This window comes from Carya illinoinensis, chromosome 5 (assembly GCF_018687715.1).
Source record: "Carya illinoinensis cultivar Pawnee chromosome 5, C.illinoinensisPawnee_v1, whole genome shotgun sequence".
Classification (NCBI taxonomy): domain Eukaryota; kingdom Viridiplantae; phylum Streptophyta; class Magnoliopsida; order Fagales; family Juglandaceae; genus Carya; species Carya illinoinensis.
The window spans coordinates 13173676-13195058 of NC_056756.1; the positions used below are offsets into that span (position 1 = coordinate 13173676).

Below are 21383 nucleotides of genomic sequence, written 5' to 3' on the forward strand. Positions count from 1 at the left end.
AGTGTAAGTTGGTGAGGATCAAACGATGATAAATCTAAAAAATCTTAGCTGGGAAAATGGAGAATATGGAAGATGGGTAGATAGAAGGGATAGCTTGAGAATACTGAGGGAGGGGTCAAATAGTGACAGAAAAAAGGCCTACGGCTCCTTCCAAAGAATCCATTAATAAAATAAATAATCTCATCAGCATCATGAATGTAACTTTTCCAGGAGAATATCTGCTATATATTTAAACTTTTACTTTTTAGGGGATGGAAGGCATGTCTATCCCGCAATTCACCAAAAACAAATTAAGGAAGAAAAAAACAAACAAACAGCCCCACCCCACTAATCTCTTCCTAGCTTCATCCCAGATTTGGTACTTGGTTTACAAAGAAAGATGTTATTTATTCGTAATATGTACACTATATAAACTCTTGAACCTTAAGACTTCTAGCTATTGTACGTTCTTCTCCGGTTTATGTTGTTCCTGTTATTACAATGGGGGTTCGTAATCTGACTATTGTCTCATGCATGCTGGTTTAGTTTTCTTTCCCTCTCCATACGTTTCCTTTAAAAAGAAATACAAAAGATGCTTGTATGTTTTGGACACCAAATTTCATCACTTGAGTGTTTATGATCAGAAAGGTGGTGAGCTTTGAACTTTTCTACAAAGAATCCTATTAACTATTAGTTAGTCTCGCGTCAAGACGAGGTTCTCACACATCTTGGAGTGGCATGCATACCACTTACTAGATTTATGCTCCGAGAGTGTCTACCTCATTTCTTAGAATACGCATCCAAAAATATCCGAAATATATGCGCCTCCGCAAAAGAATCTGATACAATTTAGCATCTCTTCTTTGAGATCACAAAGAGGCTTCCAGCTGAGTTTATTCCATTATCATGATCAAGTGCCAGCACCGTTTCTGATCACTTCCATAATTCCATTTGATGTATGACATGATTCCAATTCCCTGTCACGATCATATATAGTTTCGAAACTCAGCTATATATGGATGCCTCTTGCTGTGTAGCTTATACTTGAGGACAGCAACGTACGTAGACACGTCTTTGAGTGTGAAGAGTATCCAGCAAAAGAAAAAAAACAGAAAAATGGCATCACTCAAACCTGAGAAGCCTGTTGCAGGCGCTCAACCACCTCCTCAGGTCAAGAAAGAGCCTTCAAAACCTGCTACCGGGAGCACAGCTACACCCAAAGCTCCGGCCTCCAAACAAGCCCCTAAGAAGCCTGAGGCAAGGCTTCGGGAGCCTAAGAAGAAGGTAGCACACAAATTTTAAACATTTGAACAGGCATTCAAATCTTTCAATTTCGTGTTTGAAACACAAATTTGAGCAGAAGTACGAGAGAAATAGATGCATAAAGTAGGTTATACATAAATATTTATTGGACATTTGATGGTGCTCGAAAAATCCACATAGGCAACTATGAATGTTATAGCACTCACTTCATGCATGTGTCTCTTTCTGACCTAAAGTTTACAAATTCGTGCAGGAAATTGAGAAGATTATTTTCTAATAATCAAGGGCTCATCGATTGCATACTAATGAATATCTTTTATTTCATGTCCATGGTTTATTAGGCAGCAGGAGCCAAGTAAGTAGAGTTAATGAGGACGACAAGGCGTGCGTTTGAAGGGTCCGTGAAGATGGCAATTCACGCCGGTCCTACTTAATAATCTTCATCAATATTACAGAAGTTGCTTCTGATTTGTATCCATGTGTCTCTTTTTAGGCTTGGCCTACTAAATAAAAACAAAACTATTTCAATAAAGAGTTAATTAGTACTTGTCAATCTCTTTGGTCGATCCAGCGATCTTCCTCTTTCCGGACAACACGTATAAACAAAGGGCCCGTGGTTTGGTATTTTGCGTCGCAAATTCATCTCATAGGATCTATCTTTTATAAGAATAACAAAAAAAATAAAAAAATAATAACAACACAAGATATTTACGTAAAAATTTAAAAATAGAAAAAAAATTAACAGACCTAGAGAAAAAAATTCACTATGTGAAAAATTATTATAATCACATAATTTTTCTCCTCATTCCAAACACATACACAAAGCTTTTCCATTAGTAAAATTTTAACTTTACACATTTTTTCCCTTTACAAAAAGGCCAACAAAAGAATGTAACTAAATTTAAAAATTACTAAATAAGTTTTCAATTAATATACTTAAATTAAGAGGCTCAGCTTCTTATTTATAGCTTTAAATCTATGTCCTTTATTTTAATCCCACCGATGTAAAACTAAAAATGGAGCAACAAGTCAACATTTTGTACAAAACACGCAAGAGAAAACCGAAAATAAAATGCAAATAAAGCACATGATGTCGCTGAAGCAAGAAAGCTCATGCAATAAATACACCTCACTACAACAAAATTACTAAATTTTTCATCCCAAAAGATATCTATTTCGTCTCGATCTAAAAGTATTTTGCGAGAAAAGAACTTTGTCCCTAATTTGTCCAAAAAAATCTTTTTCAAAAAATATTTTTTAAGACAATTTATCAAAACCACTTAAAAGTGTTCGAATAGATGTTTTTGGGATCAATTTGCTTTCGTCCCTAATATCGTTTGAACGCCAAAAACTCCATTCGAACGGTTTTTGGAGCTGAATTAATTTTTTTTGGTCCCTAATAGTCTTTGAACGCCAACAAAGTCATTCAGACGGTTTTTTGGGAGTGAAATGTTTTTCTTCCCTAATAATAGTTTGAACGCCAACAATTTCGTTCGAACGGTTTTATTTTGGGACAATATATTTTTTTTTTAATCTCTAATACACGTTTGAACAATAATAATAGTTTTTTTTAGGCAATATTCATATCACTTCATTTTTTATGTTCAAACATAATTTCTCCATACCATTCATTGACAATAAAATATCTTTTTATAGAAATAAAAATTTCATTGTCCCAATATTTTTAAATTAATAACAAAACTATAAAATTGTACATTAAACAGAAAACAAAGAAATAAAATCTCTTCATTCAAATGATTCTATGTAGGACTGTTCATCCGGGCCGGATTTTATCCGGCCTGGACCGGAACTTGGATAACTAGGTTTCCGGTTATGGTTTTTTGCCCAGATTTGACCCGGGCCGAAAACTGTATTTACTAAACCGTATATACCCAGTCTGGACCCAGGTTTCAAGCCCGGGTTCCGTATTATAACCCGGTTAACCGGGTTTATATATAAAGTTAAAAAAAAAATCCTAATCTCTTGTCTGTCTTTGGAGCCGTCTCCCAAGTCCCAGCCCGTGTGATCTCTCTCTCTCTCTCTCTCTCTCTCTCTCTCTCTCTCTCTCATATCTCGCCGAAAACCCTTTCTCAGTCTCTCTGAAACCCTAGCCGTCATCTTCATCCGCATACCTGGTCTTCATCACTTTGCTCAGTCATTTTCATCCTTGTGTGCCGTTTGGTCAGTTTTTCTCTTCTCTGGGTCTTGCTTAAATGCTTTTCTACTATGTTACCTTTGCTTTGTTCAAAATCTCTGGTTTGTTTGGGTTGTTTTTGCATTCAAAATGGAATAGATGGATAATTTTTTTTAATGTGATTTTTGTCTACTATATTCTGTAGAGAGTTGTCCTGTTTTTTATTTATTTTTTAATGTAAATTTGATGCTTGACACTTTTGGGTGTTTGTTTTGTGTCTATATGGGGGGTATTTAGGATGTGTTTTGATCTCGGGTCCTTACCCATAATTTAAAACTGCTCACATTTGTGGCTGAGTTTGATTGAGGATTTTACATTTGTGGGTATGATGGTTGATTTTCATAAGATGTTTAGTGCTTGAGTTTATTTATTGATGCTTTGATGTTGAATCTAAAGGAGTACCTTGATCAAGAAAGACATAGCCTTAGTGAAACAAAACATTGTTCTTGGATGGAACAATATGTTCATGTCTTATGTGTGTGCCTTGATTTGTTTTAAGTGAAAAGTTTGACTTGGGTTGATGATGGTTTTAGGTTGGATTTATGTGTGCATATATGTGTAAATGTGGGTTTGCAAGATAACAGAACCTTGCTTGAATTCTGAAATCTTGGAGTGTGATTTGGAGTAAGTTAAAATGTGTTTTTCTAAGGGGTTTTCTGAAATCTTGATTTCTTAGCATGATAGATGATGTTTAGGTTGGATACAAATAGTGTTTTGAATGATATGGAGCTCGGTTTGTTTCATGATGTCAGTTTGAATTTTAATGTTGGTTGTACAAAGGGAACTTATCTTTGTGACCTTCAGTTGATGTTCTATTAGTCTTTAATAGTGTTTTACATGACTTAGAGATGTGTTTAATTAAGTCTGAGCATAGATATTAAGTATAAAGCTTGAATTGGAAATCCTTGAGGCTCTTGGGTTGCCCTTTGTAAGGGTCTTTGGTGCTTGTATTTTTGGTATGAAAAATGGATATTTCCAATACTTGCAATACGGATGTTTTGATTTCATTGTAAATTAGGGGTTTGGCCTGAAGTCATTTTAAAACTTGATGCAATGGGTTAGGAGTAAGTCCCAGTGATATCATATTTCTACAACCTTCTTGTCCTGCCCATTGTTTCTGATATCATATTTGTCATTTGGCTACAAGTTGAATCATGAGATATTTTAAATCATGAGATATCATCATTGATCAAGGGATCTAGATCATGTAGATTCAGTTCACTATGCACAGCCACTTAAGAATCACACGCAATTAAGTTCTCTAGTAGCTTGATTTGACTGTATAAAAGAGTGGTATATCAGCTTGGTATTATAACTTTTTAACTGATTGTGAGACAAGAAAGAAGCTAAGATTATTGAAAGAGTCCATATTTCTGTGAGGTTTAAAAAACAGAACACATGATGATGTTGATGCCAACTACTAAGATATGGGCAAATATCAAATCCATCACATATTTTCATATGCGAATTTTCATTGAGAGAATTCTTGTTATCATTCTTATAGCTTCCTCCAAGATTATTCTGTGCAACACCGACTTTTTTTTTTTTTTTTTTTTTTATTTCTTTGAGGAGGTTTCCAAGTTTAGTGCTTTTCTATACTTCCAAGGCAGTTGGTAGTGGCATCATTGCTCAGCCGGAATATCAAATCTCGGCTATTACTACGAGAACCTGAGAAAGCAATCAACTTGTTCATATGATTTTATACCTTACAAAGTAAGCACCAATAAGGAAAGTATTTGAATATAAATTTTATACCTTACAAATATATATTTGCAGAATGCTCATATTCATATGATTTCCAATATCAAAGTTTCTTTAGGAATTCACGTATTCTGTACACTTTCTTTGGTGGTTCTTTGAGGATTTCTATTACAAATAAGAGCAGTACATATATAACATACACCATATGTTTGGTGTAATGTGTTGGTGAAATTACTTTTTCTTGCTTGACATAACCTGCTTCTTATTTTTATGGGTAAACAATAAATCATGGATTCACAATTTTTGAGTTGGTTTCACTCTAAGTTGAGTTGGTTTCACTCTAGGCCAGAGAATTATCTTCTTCTAGGCAGATTGAACCAATTTTTAAATCTAATCCTGTTTTAGCATGTTTGGTCCTGTTTTTTGTGCCAATATAATCTATTATCACTTCATTACCCATTTGTAATATGGGCATGATGGATTGAGGATCATGCCCATATTACAACAACCTCATCAGCTTCAAGGAGTGGTAATCTTATTAGTAGTAAATTAGCTAATCAATACTATGCAATTAAAGCCTCTAAAGACTACTGACTTTCTTTGCATACAAATTGTGCAGGATCTCTCTCAATCAGATCCCTTGAAGTTGCTACTTGCTAGATTTATTTTGTAATTCATATCTTGTAATTTTGTATTTTGTATTATAATATAATGTGTAAATAATAAAATAATGTAATATGTAGTGGATTGGATGCATTTTATTTTTTCATTTTTATATATTTTTATTATTCTGGAAAATGTTAATATTATGTTTTTTAATGAGTTAGAAAACTTTTTATATAATATATGGCTTTGACGAAAATTATGATTTTCAACACTTTTTTTAATATTTTAAAATATAGGATAATCATGCTTCTCAATATTTTCATATAAATATAGGCTTTTTTAAAAAAAGGTATGATTTTCAATTTTTTTTTTTTAAATTTCTATAATAAAAATATAGGCTTTTACATAAAGAGAATTATGCTTTTCAACATTGATTTTTCTTAAAAAATCTTTAATATAGTATAGGTTTTTATTTAAAAAATTAATTATGCTTTTAAAGCCTAAGAGAAGAAAAAAAAAAGGGTTCAATCCGGAACCCAGAATCTGATTTTTGCAAAATCCGGATTCATCCGGGTTTCGGCCCGGATCTATCCAGGATAACCAGGTCCGGGTTCTGGCCCAGACTTCAAATCCGGATTTCGATTCGGGTATATCCGATTTCCCGAATCGAAACCCGGATGAACAGCCCTAATTCTATGATTCATGCAAGGGTTGACAATATTGCTGCTTCTGATGCTCATATAGCTACTACTACAGTTGTCAATCTGAGACATCCAAATCCACTAAGTTGATAGAATGATCGACCTCCAATCTTTGTTGCTTGAAGTTCATCTCATCTATCTCTAGCTCAATCTCCTTTAACTTTGCTTTATTCTCTACCAATATAAGGCTAAGTTCCTGCAAAATTTTTAAAAACTCAACAATTAAGTTCCTCCAAACATCCAAAAGACAACTTTAAGGAAAGGATACCTAGACTCATCCTCAGCTGCACCCTTCTTGAGAAACCGTGTGCTAATAGAAAATTAGTTACGAAAAACCCATTGTGGAGTGAAAAATGATGCACAAAGCAGATGCAATCATGTTCCAAAATGGAAACAAGAGAACACAAGATACAAAAATACAATAAACCAATAATATACTATAAATAATGTTTTGAAACTACCAAACTAGTTCTCTCCAAATTATCACTCCCAAGTGTAGAAGTGGTTCAGTTGTAATAATAAGGAAGTCCTAGGTCATTTCCACAGAGACAAGTGTGATTCCAGTAACATGCTTGAAAAAGCTTATTGGAAAACTATGATGATATAGAAGAAATATTCTGCGACAACCTTTGTTTGAATTGTTATGATTTTTGAAAACAAGTTGGAAAGATAAAAAGTGTCTGCACCCAGTAAAGGGTTTGTTATCAAGCGAATGTATAGTGGATTGTGGCTGTTTTCAGGGCAATGACCTTGCTCTAAAACAGGGATTAAATCATACAAAAATCTGACTTCTAAAATTGGTGTAATTCTAAAACTGAGTTACTAATCAGTAGTTCAACTTGCAGGGTTCACAGATTCAATAGAGCAAACACCCGAGTTGCGGTTTTAAAGTTCATTGGTGTCCAACACTTACACATTTTTCTCAGCATTAATCTCCACTTACTAACTCAATCAAAGAGTTAATAAAATAGAGCATGCAAAATAAAAGCTTAGAATAACTATGCCAAAACCCAAAATAAAGTACACTCACTAAGCTTCCACCAAGGTTAATTTAACACTTGGCTAATGGAATCCTTGATTAATTCAAGGTTCTGTTGTGCCTTGTGTCTACAGCAGAGCAAGAATAAGAGCAAGAGATTTCATCAGATTTTCCTCTTTAGAGTTTAATTTCAGACCAAGTGAGGTAAACAATCGGAACCATAGAAAATCCAGCAAGCGATGGAGTGCAAAGAACAGTTTCACCGCAACCCAGGCTTTTAAATTTAGCCAATCATCTTTATCAAAAACTAGCAAAAGACTAATATGCAAAACCCTAAGAAAATCTCAGAAAATGCCGTCTGAAACAAAAAATGGAAAGACATAACAAGTAAAATGAAATGGAAAAGCCGAATGCCCATAGTCGAAGCTTTCTCTTCCTTTTATACTAAGAATCCTCTCTTCTTGCCACGGATTGCAGCTTTTCCATCGTGCACAACCGCCCCATTTCTCTGCTTCTCGTAGTCCCCAAATCCCTCAGAGTGGTAGCATGTGTCTATCAAGTTAGGTGATGCTGACCTCTTCCCGTGGCTTTCTCCAGGTTTAGTTTCTTCTCATGGGCTTAAGTTGTCGGCTTGAGTCACTTTATGGCCTTACAAATCTCGAGCATCAGTTGGCTTCACTCCTGTGTTGGGCCACAGCTCATGTAAGTTACCAGCCAGCCTATTTAATTGATGAAAGTAATACTCAGGCCATATACATGAAAGTTTATTGTTTTGAGGTGTAAATGGTCATTTCACATGTCAGGAAGAGCTAGTACACATTGTTTGATTAATACTCTTGATTTAACAGATAAATTTCACTAATCTCACTACGTTAAGAGTACTAAAAACAACATATTTATCCATTTATCACAAACCCATTGTACTTGATAAGCCAATAATACACCATTCAACCTAGTGAAGATTGATATTAAACTCAACAAGAAAAGCCTTTTAGCAAGCTATACAAATGCCAAACCCATTGTTTCACCTATTAAAATGCCATTCAGATCATTATGATATTGTCAACACAAACACAGCACAAAATATAGTAAAGTGATAGCGGTTCCAATTGCACCATGATTTGGAAAATGGCACCTGGTATCAATTTGAAAAATGATAAAAGTATTAAATAAAAACAAAACTGGACAGTAAATAGATTCGCATAATATGAATGAAAACAATTTAAGAAACCTACAAGTTGTAATGGATCCATACTCAAATTACACAAATGGAATAGTTATTAAGGATTTATGTGGTTCAAATTCCATTGTGCATTACCATATTTGTCAAGAGGAGTATCATAATCATAACTAGTAGAGATGAAAGGACCACCAGTAGTGATAACTATGGTTCGAACAGCCAAATATACAGGATTTGCACCAAGTGAATTATCGATACAATTCGGCTTTAACTTTTACAAATTGGAAAGGGTACGAGATTCTTCGCGTGATCCACTAGCTATGAGAGTTATGAGAAGAGTGTGTGCGTGTGTGTGTGAATCACGGTTCACACAGATCACCAATTAGAAAACAGCAGTAACAGAGTGTAACACCCGACTCAACACCTGGCCCACTTTCTAAGGTTTTTTTTATTTTATTTTTTATTTTATTTTTTCTGAATTTATAGGCATGAAAAGCCCATTTAAGATTTGTATTAAAACTTTTGAAGGAGGATACGGGCCTAAGATTTTATTTTGGCATATATCGTTTTTTTTTTTTTTGGACTTGCCAAGCTAGTTAAATTCATATGGAGCATGTATATTTTTCTTAAGGTTTTGTCGGGGTCCAAGATTTTGGAGAGAAAGCCCAAGCCATAAGAAGCATGCTTGAATTTCCCTTCGCACTTGGTCTTAATCGCTTCACGTCCGTTTTGTTCATGACATGCACGTTCCTATCCCCTTGACTTTTATGGCAATAGCTCGGATAGGAGATATACTTCACGTAATGCATGTTTTTTTTCTTTAGGGTTTTTCTCCAATCATCTCTATAAATACTCACAAGTATGGTTTTTTTTTTTTTTTTGTCTCTGCATTATTGTCGCAGCTTTGAGTTGTACAGTTAAACTCCTCCACATTTTTTTTTCTTCCTCCCACCATGGCCTTAGAGGCCCGCGCACTGCACCACTTTTCCCCCTCACAGCCATCGTCCCCACAGGAAGTCCTGCCTAGACCTCTTTGCCTTAGACAGCCGTGAACCCACGTCGGAAACTCCACCCTCACCATATGACCTCTATTTTTGGGTCTCAAAACAGAGCATGTTTTCTCGTGCGGTGACTCCAAGCGCAGCAAGGGAACTCCAGCGACGCCGACGCCCCAACCGCTCCATGATCTGTCACTGTCCAACCACCTTGTCACCGCCGCTTTGCTGTCCTCTCGGTAAGTATTCCGTGCGGTCTCTCTCTCTCTCTCTCTCTCTCTCTCTCTCTCTCTCTCTCTCTCTCTCTCTCTCTCTCTCACGCTCTGCCGCTCAAACCAACTGTATTTTCACCGCACCACTGTGATCCATTGTTGTGCACTCGTCATCGCCGAACCACAACTCAGTCGTGTCCTGCTCTGTCACACGGTGTTTTTGTTTTAATTTTTTTCCTTTTTAGGTAAGAGGCAGCTTTCTGGTAGAGTTTTTCTGCTTTTCATGTTGCTGTTAGGTTTGCATGTAGGAGGCTGTACCCTTAAGTTCAACTTTTGGCAAGTTTGATGGTTTCGGTTTGGGATGGACCTTTTAGTGAAGGTGTTTTGATCTTACGTTGGGTTTATCTTGAGATTTTTTATTTATTTTTATTTAGGTTGGGTTTATTTCAAAAGGTTGTTTTAATGTTTTAAGAAGTATTGGACCTGCGTTTTAAAATTAGTCTGGGTCAGGTTATAGTTTTTATGGAAACTATTTTTTTTAGTGAACATTAAGTCAATAATGGATGGTTTTGGAAGAAGGATGGTATTGTAGGTTTTGAGGATTTAGAATAGCTTAATTTAGCATTTTGGATTTAAATATTGAAATGTGTGTTTGGTAAGAAATTTACGAGAATTATGTGATTATTTTTTTATAAGTGGCAAATAATTTTTGTTTAGCATTATTGAGGAAAATTTCTGAAACGCTAAGAAGACCAGGTAAGCGGGGTTCCTATGATTTGACACAAATATTTGAGATTGGGGTTGACTTTCTAAAAACTTTGCATGTTTTGTTATAAAATGAGAACTTGGGAAAAACAACCTCAATCGTTTCTTTGCATTACTCATGAAATTGGTATGAAAAAGGAAAAATATTTTCTGACATGCATTATAGACATGAGCTATATTTTTGTCATGCTGCCTTTGAAATGTGAAAAAAGAGCGATATGAAAATATGAAAATTTGTGTATTTATTTAGAAAGATGCTCTGACCCTATTTTTCAGTATGTGAGAAAGATCTGAATATTTTTGGTACTCTGTTTTATCCTGATATGGCATATGAAAGCCTTTGGCATGGTGTACTGATTTTGTATTTGACTCTGTCTCTTCTTTGATCTGCTCTACTCTATTTTGCTCTGCTTTATTTGGATTGGTACCAACTTCTCTGTCTCTGAGTACGCCCACTTTAGAAACAAAGTGATTTTTATGTGATCTTTTTCCTGTGTGCACACTCGGGGCTCCGAGAGTAATAAGGGGAAGATTTATCTCTGTCTCTGCCTGGTTTGGCCACTGGGGATAGCACAACCCTACCATGTGGGTTAAATATGGTCTCTGCTTTGTGATATGCTTTGTTTTGATATGATGATGATGCTCAAATTATGCTATGCCAAGAGAAATTCTAAATAAGAATATTTTTGAACTTTCGCTTTGATATTTTTTTTATAACATGTTTATGCATCCGCACTCTGAAAAATGTTAAAAATATGTTTTGTTTTGCATGATAACCTTGGAAAACATTTTGTTTTGCATATTGTATTCTATAAATGCTCATGTTTGCATGCTAGTATATGTCATCTGCTTACTGAGTTGTTGATAACTCACCCCTTATCTCCAAATATTTTTCAAATAATTTTGATGGTTCAATTGGAGAACAAGAGTAGGAAGTTTTAGCAAGGTCTGATGATCGAAGTGGAATAAGTGCCTGAGAGTACAAGTGCTTATTTAAGAATCGTAGTTAGTAAATTGATTTATTTTCGGATATTTTGATTTGATGAGTTAAGGATATTTTCGAGTTTTTGGAGAGTTTTTAAATTATGTTATTGAGAATTTCTTTGTTGTTCCTATTAAGGAACATGGATATTTGGGTTGAGTGAATAAATTAATATTTTATGGAGTTATCTGGATTTTATAGTTGTGATATTGAAGTTGATATTAAGTAATAAAAGCTAACTCTTGGACCTCCGGGTTCAGGGTGTTACACAGAGGATAGGAAAAAAAAAGGCACAAAGAGAGTAAAGTTCAGTCATGTGCATTGAGGAATAATTATTCGTTTCATCCATGGGGACATTACATACAAACCATCAAGAGTGAATTTGGTAAACGTGCTAAGAAAAGGTAGAAAGAGAGCTTGGCTGTGCTTACAATAGGATCAAGGGCATCATCTTGCTTGCACATGACCCATGGGACACTAGTGCCAAGCCCCACAGCCATTCGGATTGCCTATTTGGTGTAAGCTTGACCAGGTGCCCCAATTTTGTACTCTATAGGTCCATATTCATTTTCAATCTGTAACAAACATTTGCAGAGAAAGATATTTCTCTAAGATTAATATCTCATCATATTGGAAAAATAAAAGTTAGAAAGTATGACTTGAATCTATTAGGAAAAAAACGTTGCATTTCGTTGGGTTAATGGAAAGAGCTATTTGCCATTCGCCAAACAACATATGAATACAAACATGCAAGTGTTCACTGTTATTTATTAGATAGCATTGTGTCAACTACATACTCATGTTTCCTAAGGTTCGTGCCATTTGCCATGTCATAGTGTTCACTGCCCAAGTCTAAGTTCAATAACATTAACATTGAATTGACTAATCTTAACTATCCCAATCATTATGCATAGAAAAACATTCATTCAGGACAAGAAAAAGCATATATTGGTACATACCTCTGGTGGCAATAGCCATTTCTCTCTTGCTGTCTGCCAAAACAAATAGACAGAAAATTTTACTATCATATGGGTAATCAGTTGTGGGTTTAGATATGTTGAAGAACAAGACCCAACTCCTATTTGGTTGGTCGTGTAAAATTAGAAGCTATTCATTTGGTTGGGTAATCAACTGTTCATTTGGTTCATCCTCTTTACCTTGAGCAAACTGTGTTCTTGTAGAACCTTAATCCTAGTGGGCCTTCCATCCTCGCATCGGGTCCTTTAGGTGAGGACTCATCGAGGGCTAGTGTCAAGGCAAATGTAGGGTGACTCCTCTTGGCACCGGGTCAGGGTATTGGACGGGTTCTCCTTTAGAGAGGCACCAAGAGTTGGACTCAAGTTGTTGGGCATTGTCGATTTAACCTAGTCTCCCTTGGTTGGATGGCCTGCAGACCTCAGGGGAGGTCTGTTGAAGCTCATGTTAGTCCTCGTTATTTGGAGACACGTTGTAGAGATAGTGTGGCCTAGGTTTTATGACTGTGACATTCGATGGTCTTTCCTATCTCATGACCCATCTTGCAGCCCATGTTCCGTTACAATGCTGCCACTTGTTCAGCAAGGCAAGTAGGTCCAGATTTGCCTTTGGCGCTGATGGCTTCAAAGGTGTGGAAATCCCGACGTGCCACGTCCATGCAAGAGCCTCACTTCACTTTGAATGTGTCGAAATGGTCTAAGGCAATGGTGGTTACTCCGACAACCGCTTGCAGATCGTGGAACCTGATGTTCTTAGGATGGGCATGCCCTCTTGTCTTCACCTCCTGTATACGTCTGAGATGGTGCCTCTCGATGACCCCACTGAGTTTGATTCCACCGATGGATCACTTTCCTACCTGAATGCATATATGTTCCTTTCTTCATGTAAGGTTCCTTGCAAACATGCTATAATCTTCCCATTTGTAAAAATTCCAAATGTTGATGAATAAAGTGTACTTTATTTATATTTTTGCATTCTGTCGCCTTTATTTTCTCACCTTCTATTCGTGTTCTGCGTGAGCCCCCTGGGGTGACTAAGGGTGATCATTTGACAACCTTGTTGATGTACAAGGGCTTGGCTCTCTCTCTTCTTGATGGGTGGATGACTTCCAGGGTCGTAAAAGTAGGCCAGTGTGTTTCACGGCAGCTCACAGAGCCAAGTAGCCTTCGACACTGGACTTGCCTGTAAACTCCTGTAGAGGTCGAGTAGAACTTGGGCTGAACTCACATTGAGCTACATGTGAAGTCAGGCTCGCCCAAGTACTATTGCGAAAGTTGAGCAACATTTAGGTTGAACTCGACTCGTTGACCCTCGTGTGTTGGCTAGAGGGGCCAAGCGGGGCATGTGAAGCTAGGCTCGCCCAAAAAATCCTTGTGGAGGTCGAGTGGCACCTGAGCTGAACTTGTCTCATTTACCATTGTGCATTGGTGAGAGGGGCCGAGTGGCATGTGAAGCTAGGCTCACCCATAAATCCTTGCAAAGGTTGAGTGACACTTAGGTTGAACTCGCCTTGGTGACCCTCGTGATTTGGCGAAAGGGGTCGAGCGGCATGTAAAGCCAGGCTCGCCCAGATACTCCTGTGAAGGTCGAGCAACACTTAGGCTAAACTCGCCTCTTTAGCCCTATTGCATTGGTAAGAGGGGCTGAGTGACTTGTCAAGTCGGGCTTGCCCACAAATCCTTGCAGAGGTCAAGCAGCACTTAGGCTGGACTCGCCTTGTTGACCGTCGCACGTTGGAGAGAGGGGCCGATCACTTGAGCACACCATAGAGGTCAAACCATGGTATGGAAAATTATTGATGTTCACTAACTGAAAATTATTGATGTTCACTAACTTGAGCTAAGACGGGCTGATGAGAGGGTGAAGCTCTAAGCCATTATCCGCTGGAGGGGGACCATCTCTTTAAAGTTTTGTTGGGTAGTCTTGGGACCATCCAGCACTCCGACGAGGGAGGGTAGAGGTGTCTCAGACCACACTCTCCCTTTTAATCCCCCAGGGGAGGTAATTAGTCAATAGCCTCAGAGTTGGATTACTCTTTGCCGGCGGGACAGTGTAATCCATTTGGACAACCTCATGGCTGGTCCTGCTCTCCTCCACGGGGGAGGTCGGGTTAGCCCAAGGCTAGTCCCGCCTGTTGACCTTCACATAAAGGTAATCCATTCGGGTAGTGTGTGTGATTGGACCCGCTCCTATCCATTGACATCGCATGGAATGTAGGTGAGGGCTTGGTCAGGCTGGTTCTGTAGGACCGGGTAATGTTCAAGCAGCCTCAGGGCCTAACCTGCTCTCCCCAGGAGGGTCGAAATGGCCTTTGGCTCATCTCGCCCTTTGGTACCCCATGGGAAGGTAGTCTGTTCGGGTAGTCTTGGACTGTATCTACTCCTGTTGGTCGAAGAGAGGAAGGTAAGTTGTCGAGTTGTTAAGGAAAGGCCCGCACTCCACCGTAGGAGGGATCTAGTAGGCATAGGCATTACACCCATCCCTTTGGTACTCCACAAGGGAGATAAGTATCAGAGGGTCGAGGGGTCACCCACTCTTTGCCATGATGGGGACGGGGTAATGTTCAGAGAGCCTCAGGGTTGAACCTGCAGTCTCCATGTGGGAGGTAGGGTTAGCCTGGGGCTAGTCTCGCATGTTGACTCATACGTGAAGGTAATTTGTTCGGAAAGTCCCTAACTGGACCCGCTCCCACCTGTTGACATTGTAGGGAAGGTAAGTGAGGACCAAACTGGTGTCGTGTCCACTCTGCATTGTATCGGGATGGGGGTATCGGGATGGGGTAATGTTCAGGAGGCCGAAGGGCTTGGCCTTCTCTCCTCCGCGGGGCCTGTTGAACCACACGTGGAGGTAGTTTGTTTGTACAGTCCCTGATTGGACTAGCTCCTGTTGGCTGACATGCATGACTAAGGTAAGTTAATGGATAGCAGGGGCTAACCCACACTCCGCCACGGGAGGGATAAGCCATAGGTATTATACCTATCCTTTTGGTTCTCTATGAGGGATGTAAGTATCAAAGGGCCAAGGGGTCATAGGCTCTTCACTGTGACTGGGGTGGGGGAAATGATTATGTAACCTCAGAGCTAGACTTGCTCTCCTTCATGGGGGAGGTCGGGCTAGCCAGAGGCTAGTTCCACCTGTTGACCTGCACGTAGAAGTAGTCTGTTAAGACAGTTTATGACTGTACTTGCTCCCACCTATTGACGTCATGGAGAAGGTAATTTGTCATTGTAGATTTTATTGGTGAGGGCGTCTTGGTAAAGGTTCATGCCAGAGTGGGCTACATACTAATGGAGACATCGTTTCCACACATTTAATTCTTGAAATACTCACATTTCTTTATCAACAGAACAAAGCAGATTATAAATTTACACATCACAAGGCCTTTATTGGTAGAACATTTGTAGGTGCTTGGCATTTCATAAGTGTTGCAACTCGTTCCCTTGGGAGTCTCGATGCTAATAAAACCCAGGGCGATTATTGGCGACAACCACATAGGGGCCTTCCCACTACAGTCCTAACTTGCTTTCATCTCTTGTGGTGGTCCCTGTTTGCTTCAGTACAAGATCCTCAATTTTGAATGACCGTTGGCATGAAGTAGCACTCCACCCTCTTCTTGTATGATGCCATTATCAATTCTGCCTCTTCTCGAATTTCTCCCACTAGGTCAAGTTGTTCCTCAAGGTGCTAGTTGTTGGTTCGTAATGCTACACTATGTAGGTAAGGATTTCCATCTCAACTGGTGGCATGGCTTTGTGACCCTATGCGAGAGTAAACGAGGTCCTGTCGACATCCTTACTGTCACCGGGTATGCCCATGGGACTGCGGAAAGTTTTTCTGCCCATGCCTCTTTCCAGTTGTTAAGCTTCTTCTTTAGTATTCTCAGCAGGGTTTAGTTGGTCGGATCTACTTGATTGTTGGACTAGGAGTGCCCTTGTGAAGAGTACCAAAATCTTATTCCCAGATCTCGACACTAGTCTCAATATTGGTTAGAGTCAAACTTCCTCTTATTGTCTGAAACGATGTTACGGGGAATGCCAAACCTACATATGACGTTCTTCTACAGGAAAAGGGCTTCGGCCTCGACCTACTTGGTAAAGTAATCCACCACGAATTTTACCCCGCATTTACCTACCAGGTCGACCCCCCATTGGATGAAGGGATAGGGCAAGAAGATTAATGTCAGTTCTCCCGACGAGAGGTAGAGGACCCAAGAGTACTCCTGGCACTTCATGCACCTCCGCACATACTCTTTAGCGTATTGCAGGGCGTGTGGCCAATAGTACCCTTCCTGCATTGCCTAGCTTGCCAGTATCCTGCCTCCAGAATGGTTGTCATAGATTTCCTCATGTATTTTTTTGCCAACACATGTTAGGCTTGCTCATTCAAAATGCACCTCAAGAGGGGGGTGTTGTATCCTTTTCGGTATAAGATACCATTGACTATGGTGTACCTTGCCGCTTGATAGGACCTTTCTTGCCCTTTGCCTATTTTTCGGTACTTCATTGGTATTCAGGTACTAAAGGATGTTTGTAGCACACTCTGGTGCACCTGGCTTGATTCCCAACACTTCGATTCCTACGACTGGCACTTCGGTGGTTTTGAGAATGGCTGATTCTGGTATTGGGGTAGCCTCTTGTCTAGACGCTATTTTCGCCATCCTATCTGCTAATTCTCGGCCCTTGGGATTTCTTGTATTTGAAAATGTTTGAAGTAAGAGCACTCGACCACTACCAAGGTTAGGCATTTTTTTAATTTCTCACTTTTCACTGCGAACTCTCCCCATACTTGGTTAACTACCACTTGGGAGTCGGCTTGGACCTGAACCTTTTCAATGCCTAAATACCTTGCGATTGTCAGGCTGAAGAACAAAGCCTCATACTTTGCCTTGTTGGTTGTAGTTTTGAATGCCAGTTTAATGGCATAGTCATGCTCTTCGCCTTTATTTATGACGACATGCACTCCCACTCCCTGTTTAGCCAGGCAAGATAAGCCGTCGATAAAGATTTTCCATGGCTTCATGGGTTGTGCATGTTCAGTTTCTTTGGGGAAGCTTGTGAACTTCGTGATCAAATTTGCTAATATCTTCCCTTTCGTGGAGGTGCGGGGCGTACTCGATGTCGAACTCACTTAGTTCCATGGACAAGTTAGTGAGGCAACCTGAGGCATCTAGTCATAGTAGGATCTTTATTAGGAGGCCTCAGTGAGGACTTTGATCAGGTGGGCCTGAAAATAGGGTCAGAATTTCTGAATGGTTACCACCAAGGTGAAAGTGAGCTGCTTGATGCGGGGATATCTGTCTTCCTCTCCCCTTTAAGCCTGGCTGAACCTCGCCATCATCTCATACTTGGGCCAAGGAGGTTGCTTGCTAGGAGATTGACAGGTATAAAATTAGGACCTCCCCACATCAAGGTTGGCTAAGCAGTAGAGAGCTAATTAGATATTTCTTAAGCAAGGTGAATGCCTCGTCACACTCTTCGTCTCGGGCCTTTTGTAGTACTTTGCCTTTGTAGTACTTTGAAAAAAGGAAGGCACTTGTCAGTTGATCGTGACACGAAACTATTGAGGGCCACCACTCGGTAGCGAGCATCTACACGTTGTTAATGCTCCACAGGGGAGGCATGTCAAGGATGGCCTCCACTTTCTTAGGGTTGGCTTTGATACCCCGTTTCGACACCATGAATCCCACAAAAACTACCCAGAACCCACACCGAACACGTACTTTGCTAGGTTCAACTTCATCTTGAACCGTCTTAACATCGTAAAAGCCTCTCGAAGGTCATCTAAGTGTTGTGTGGGGTCTCTTCTCTTGACTAGCAAGTCATCCACGTAGACCTCCATATTTTTCTTGATTTGATCCTTGAACATACGGTTGATCATAGTTGTACAAGAAATTGTAAAATCGGCCAGGACTAACTAAGATTGGCCGTCGAAGCACGGAACCGGCCGAAACTGGTAGAAAATCGGTTGGCCGGAGGCAGGAATTAAGTAAAACAGACATCGGTCAGCTCGATTTCAATTTGACCCAGTGAAAAATCGCTGAAATGACCGACGTCACCTATCTTCTTTTTTTCCAAATATATGCACAAGAAATGATGTCGTTTCACTAAAATAAGTGAAACGGCGTCGTTTTGGGGATGCAGGTTGTAAAAATTATATAAATGTGATGGCACCATTTGGTGCTGTTTTGAATTAGGGTAAAAGACCTCTATGAGCCCTTCTTTCTCATTCTTCATTTCAAAAGTTTTCCCTCAGTCAGATCTCCCCAGCAGCAGCCACCCCCCAACCTCCCTCTTCGATGTGGCGATGTCAACTCCCTTTCCAATGCGGCAATGCCATCTCCCTCTCCATCTCATCTCCCTCTTGGGCTTTCAAAGCCTATTTCTCAACCTCTCAGGTCTTCATCTCTCATCTCCCTTTCGTCTCTCTCTCTCTCTCTCTCTCATGGGATAGTTGATGAAATCAACTTGATGTTTATTATTTGGGTCTGTAAAGTTGATGTTTGTTGTTGAATCTATATTGTTAGTGTTGAGAAATTTACTAAGTGTTGGAACCAATATTCACGCCGATGAACCGATTGCGACTGGCCAAAACTACTCCAGCCAATTTTACTGCTCTCCATTGACCCGTTATGGTCAGTTGCTCCACCCTTTTTTCACACATCGGTTGGTGTCAATTTTCGGATAAGTTTTCACCCAAAGTTGACCAACCACTAGTAGGTGCCCCCCCGAATTCTTCAAGCTTAACGGCATAGCTAAGTAACAGTACAATACTCTGTTTGTGATGAATGACGTATTCTCCTTATTGTCCAGGTTTATACAGATTTGATTATTCCTGGAGTAAGCATCCATGAAGCTTAGCATGTGATGGCCTGCTGTTAGTCCACAATGAGGTCGATGCAAGGAAGAGGAAAGCTATCCTTTGGACAAGCCTTGTGCAAATCAATGAAGTCTACACATATTCTCCACTTACCGTTTGGTTTCTTTACAAGCACCACATTGGGCAGCCAGTCTAGGTAGTGTGCTTTCCATATGAATCCTGCTGCAAGTAGTCAATCGACCTCGGCGGTGATGGCGGTGTTCTTCTCTGCACTGAAGCTCCTGTACCTCTGCCTTACTCCTTGGCCTTAGTGTCTACACTTAAGTGATGCTACATGATCGTTGGGTTGATCCTCAGTATATCTTCATGGTTCCAAGCGAAGACATCACTATGCTCCACGAGAAGCTGTTGTGGAGCATCCCCGATCACCACCACGGCCCTCATCTCGCGGCATTTTCTTTGTGTTCTCAAACCCAAGACCAAAGATCCTAGTTGCTAAGAGCCAGGCCCAAAGGAGTGTGAAACACAACGTGTGTGTGTGTGTGTGTGTGTGTGTGTGTGTGCGTGCATGAAAGTATGTATGTATGTATGTAGGTGTGTGTGCGTGTGTGTTTGTATGTATGTATGTGTATGTATGTATGTATATGTTTGTGTATGTGTGTATGTATATGTTTGTGTATGTGTGTATGTATGTGTATGTGTGTGTGCGCATGTGTGTTTGTACGTCTGTTTGTATGTTATATGCATGTATGTATGTATATGTATGTATGCTTGTGTGTATGTTTATGTATGTATGTATGTATGTATGTATGTATGTATGTACATATGCTTGTGTTTGTGTATGTGTGTATGTGTGTTTATAGGTATGTATGTTTGTTTGTATGTATGTGTGTATACATATGTATGTAAGTATGTGTGTGTGTGTGTGTATGTGTACATATGTATGTGTGTATGTGTATGTGTATGTGTATAATGTATGTATGCATGCATGAAAGTATGTATGAAACATATATTTATGTGTGCGTGTGTGTTTGTATGTATGAATGTGTGTGTGTGTGTGGTTTTTCGCATAACAAATTTGAAGAGAAGGATTAAATTCTTCACCTTGGATGAATCATTCATTCCACAGCGAGCATCTTTCTGTTGTAAATTTCATTCTTTCCATTTATTCTAAAATATCATTAGCAATAAAACCTTAGAATCGAATTAAATGAGAGTTTTGATATGGGTAGCAAAATAGGAAAAAGAAAAAAAAAATTGTAAGTACCTTGCAATGCATAATACTATGAGTTGATTCTTATAGATATATTGCAATTTGATGCAAAAAATTATATACCACTTTTCGTTCTCCCATCCAAGGCTGTAGCAATTAAATAGCTCCCAACAACTTGAAAAATATAACATCTATTAATAAAAAATATTTAGTATAATATAATATCTATTTACTCTAATATTTTAAATAATATACAATATAAGCAGGCTTTTGTTGTGAGTGAAATAACTAAAATATCTCACATTAATTAATAATATAAATTTCATTAAAACTTAGATCATTTGAGTTATTGTAAAAATTAAAATGATTAAAATAAGTCAGCTATGGTAAAAGAATTTGAAATAAAATAGATCAAATGACTAAGGTAAATTTGTTTGGGATGAAGGATATACCTTAAGAAGTAATAGCGTACAATAGATGATGACATGAGATAGTATAAGAACCTAATGAAGAAGACAGAGAAACCAAAAAGTCTCGACTATTTGTCTGAACTCAAAAAAACACTAAGTCATGCATTGCATAAAAAGTAAACAAAAAAAATATATATCCATAACTCCAATCTCTTTAGGATCATTACCTTTACTCCAATTTTCTCTTCTTCAGACTCTGTCGTGCACCCATATGTATTTGTGTATGTGTGTATCTGTGTCTGTATGTATTTATATCTATACGTATGTATGTATGTATCTATGTATGTATGTGTGTGTGTGTTTGTATGCATGCATGTATGTGTGTGTAGGTATGTGTATGTGTTTTGCATGT

At 38.8% G+C, this 21383-nt stretch overlaps 2 long non-coding RNA genes across 2 annotated transcripts; one reads left to right on the top strand and one right to left on the bottom strand.

The window, feature by feature from the left end:
* Window positions 1-289: 289 nt before the first annotated feature.
* On the top strand, window positions 290-1795 carry LOC122309386. The gene is made up of 2 exons (XR_006242426.1): window positions 290-1263; window positions 1584-1795. It is a non-coding gene; the product is annotated as an uncharacterized LOC122309386 (long non-coding RNA).
* A 10060-nt stretch (window positions 1796-11855) lies between these two features.
* Window positions 11856-19936, bottom strand: LOC122309530. The gene is made up of 2 exons (XR_006242450.1): window positions 12517-19936; window positions 11856-12132 (listed from the first exon to the last, which is right to left on the bottom strand). It is a non-coding gene; the product is annotated as an uncharacterized LOC122309530 (long non-coding RNA).
* Window positions 19937-21383: the final 1447 nt, after the last annotated feature.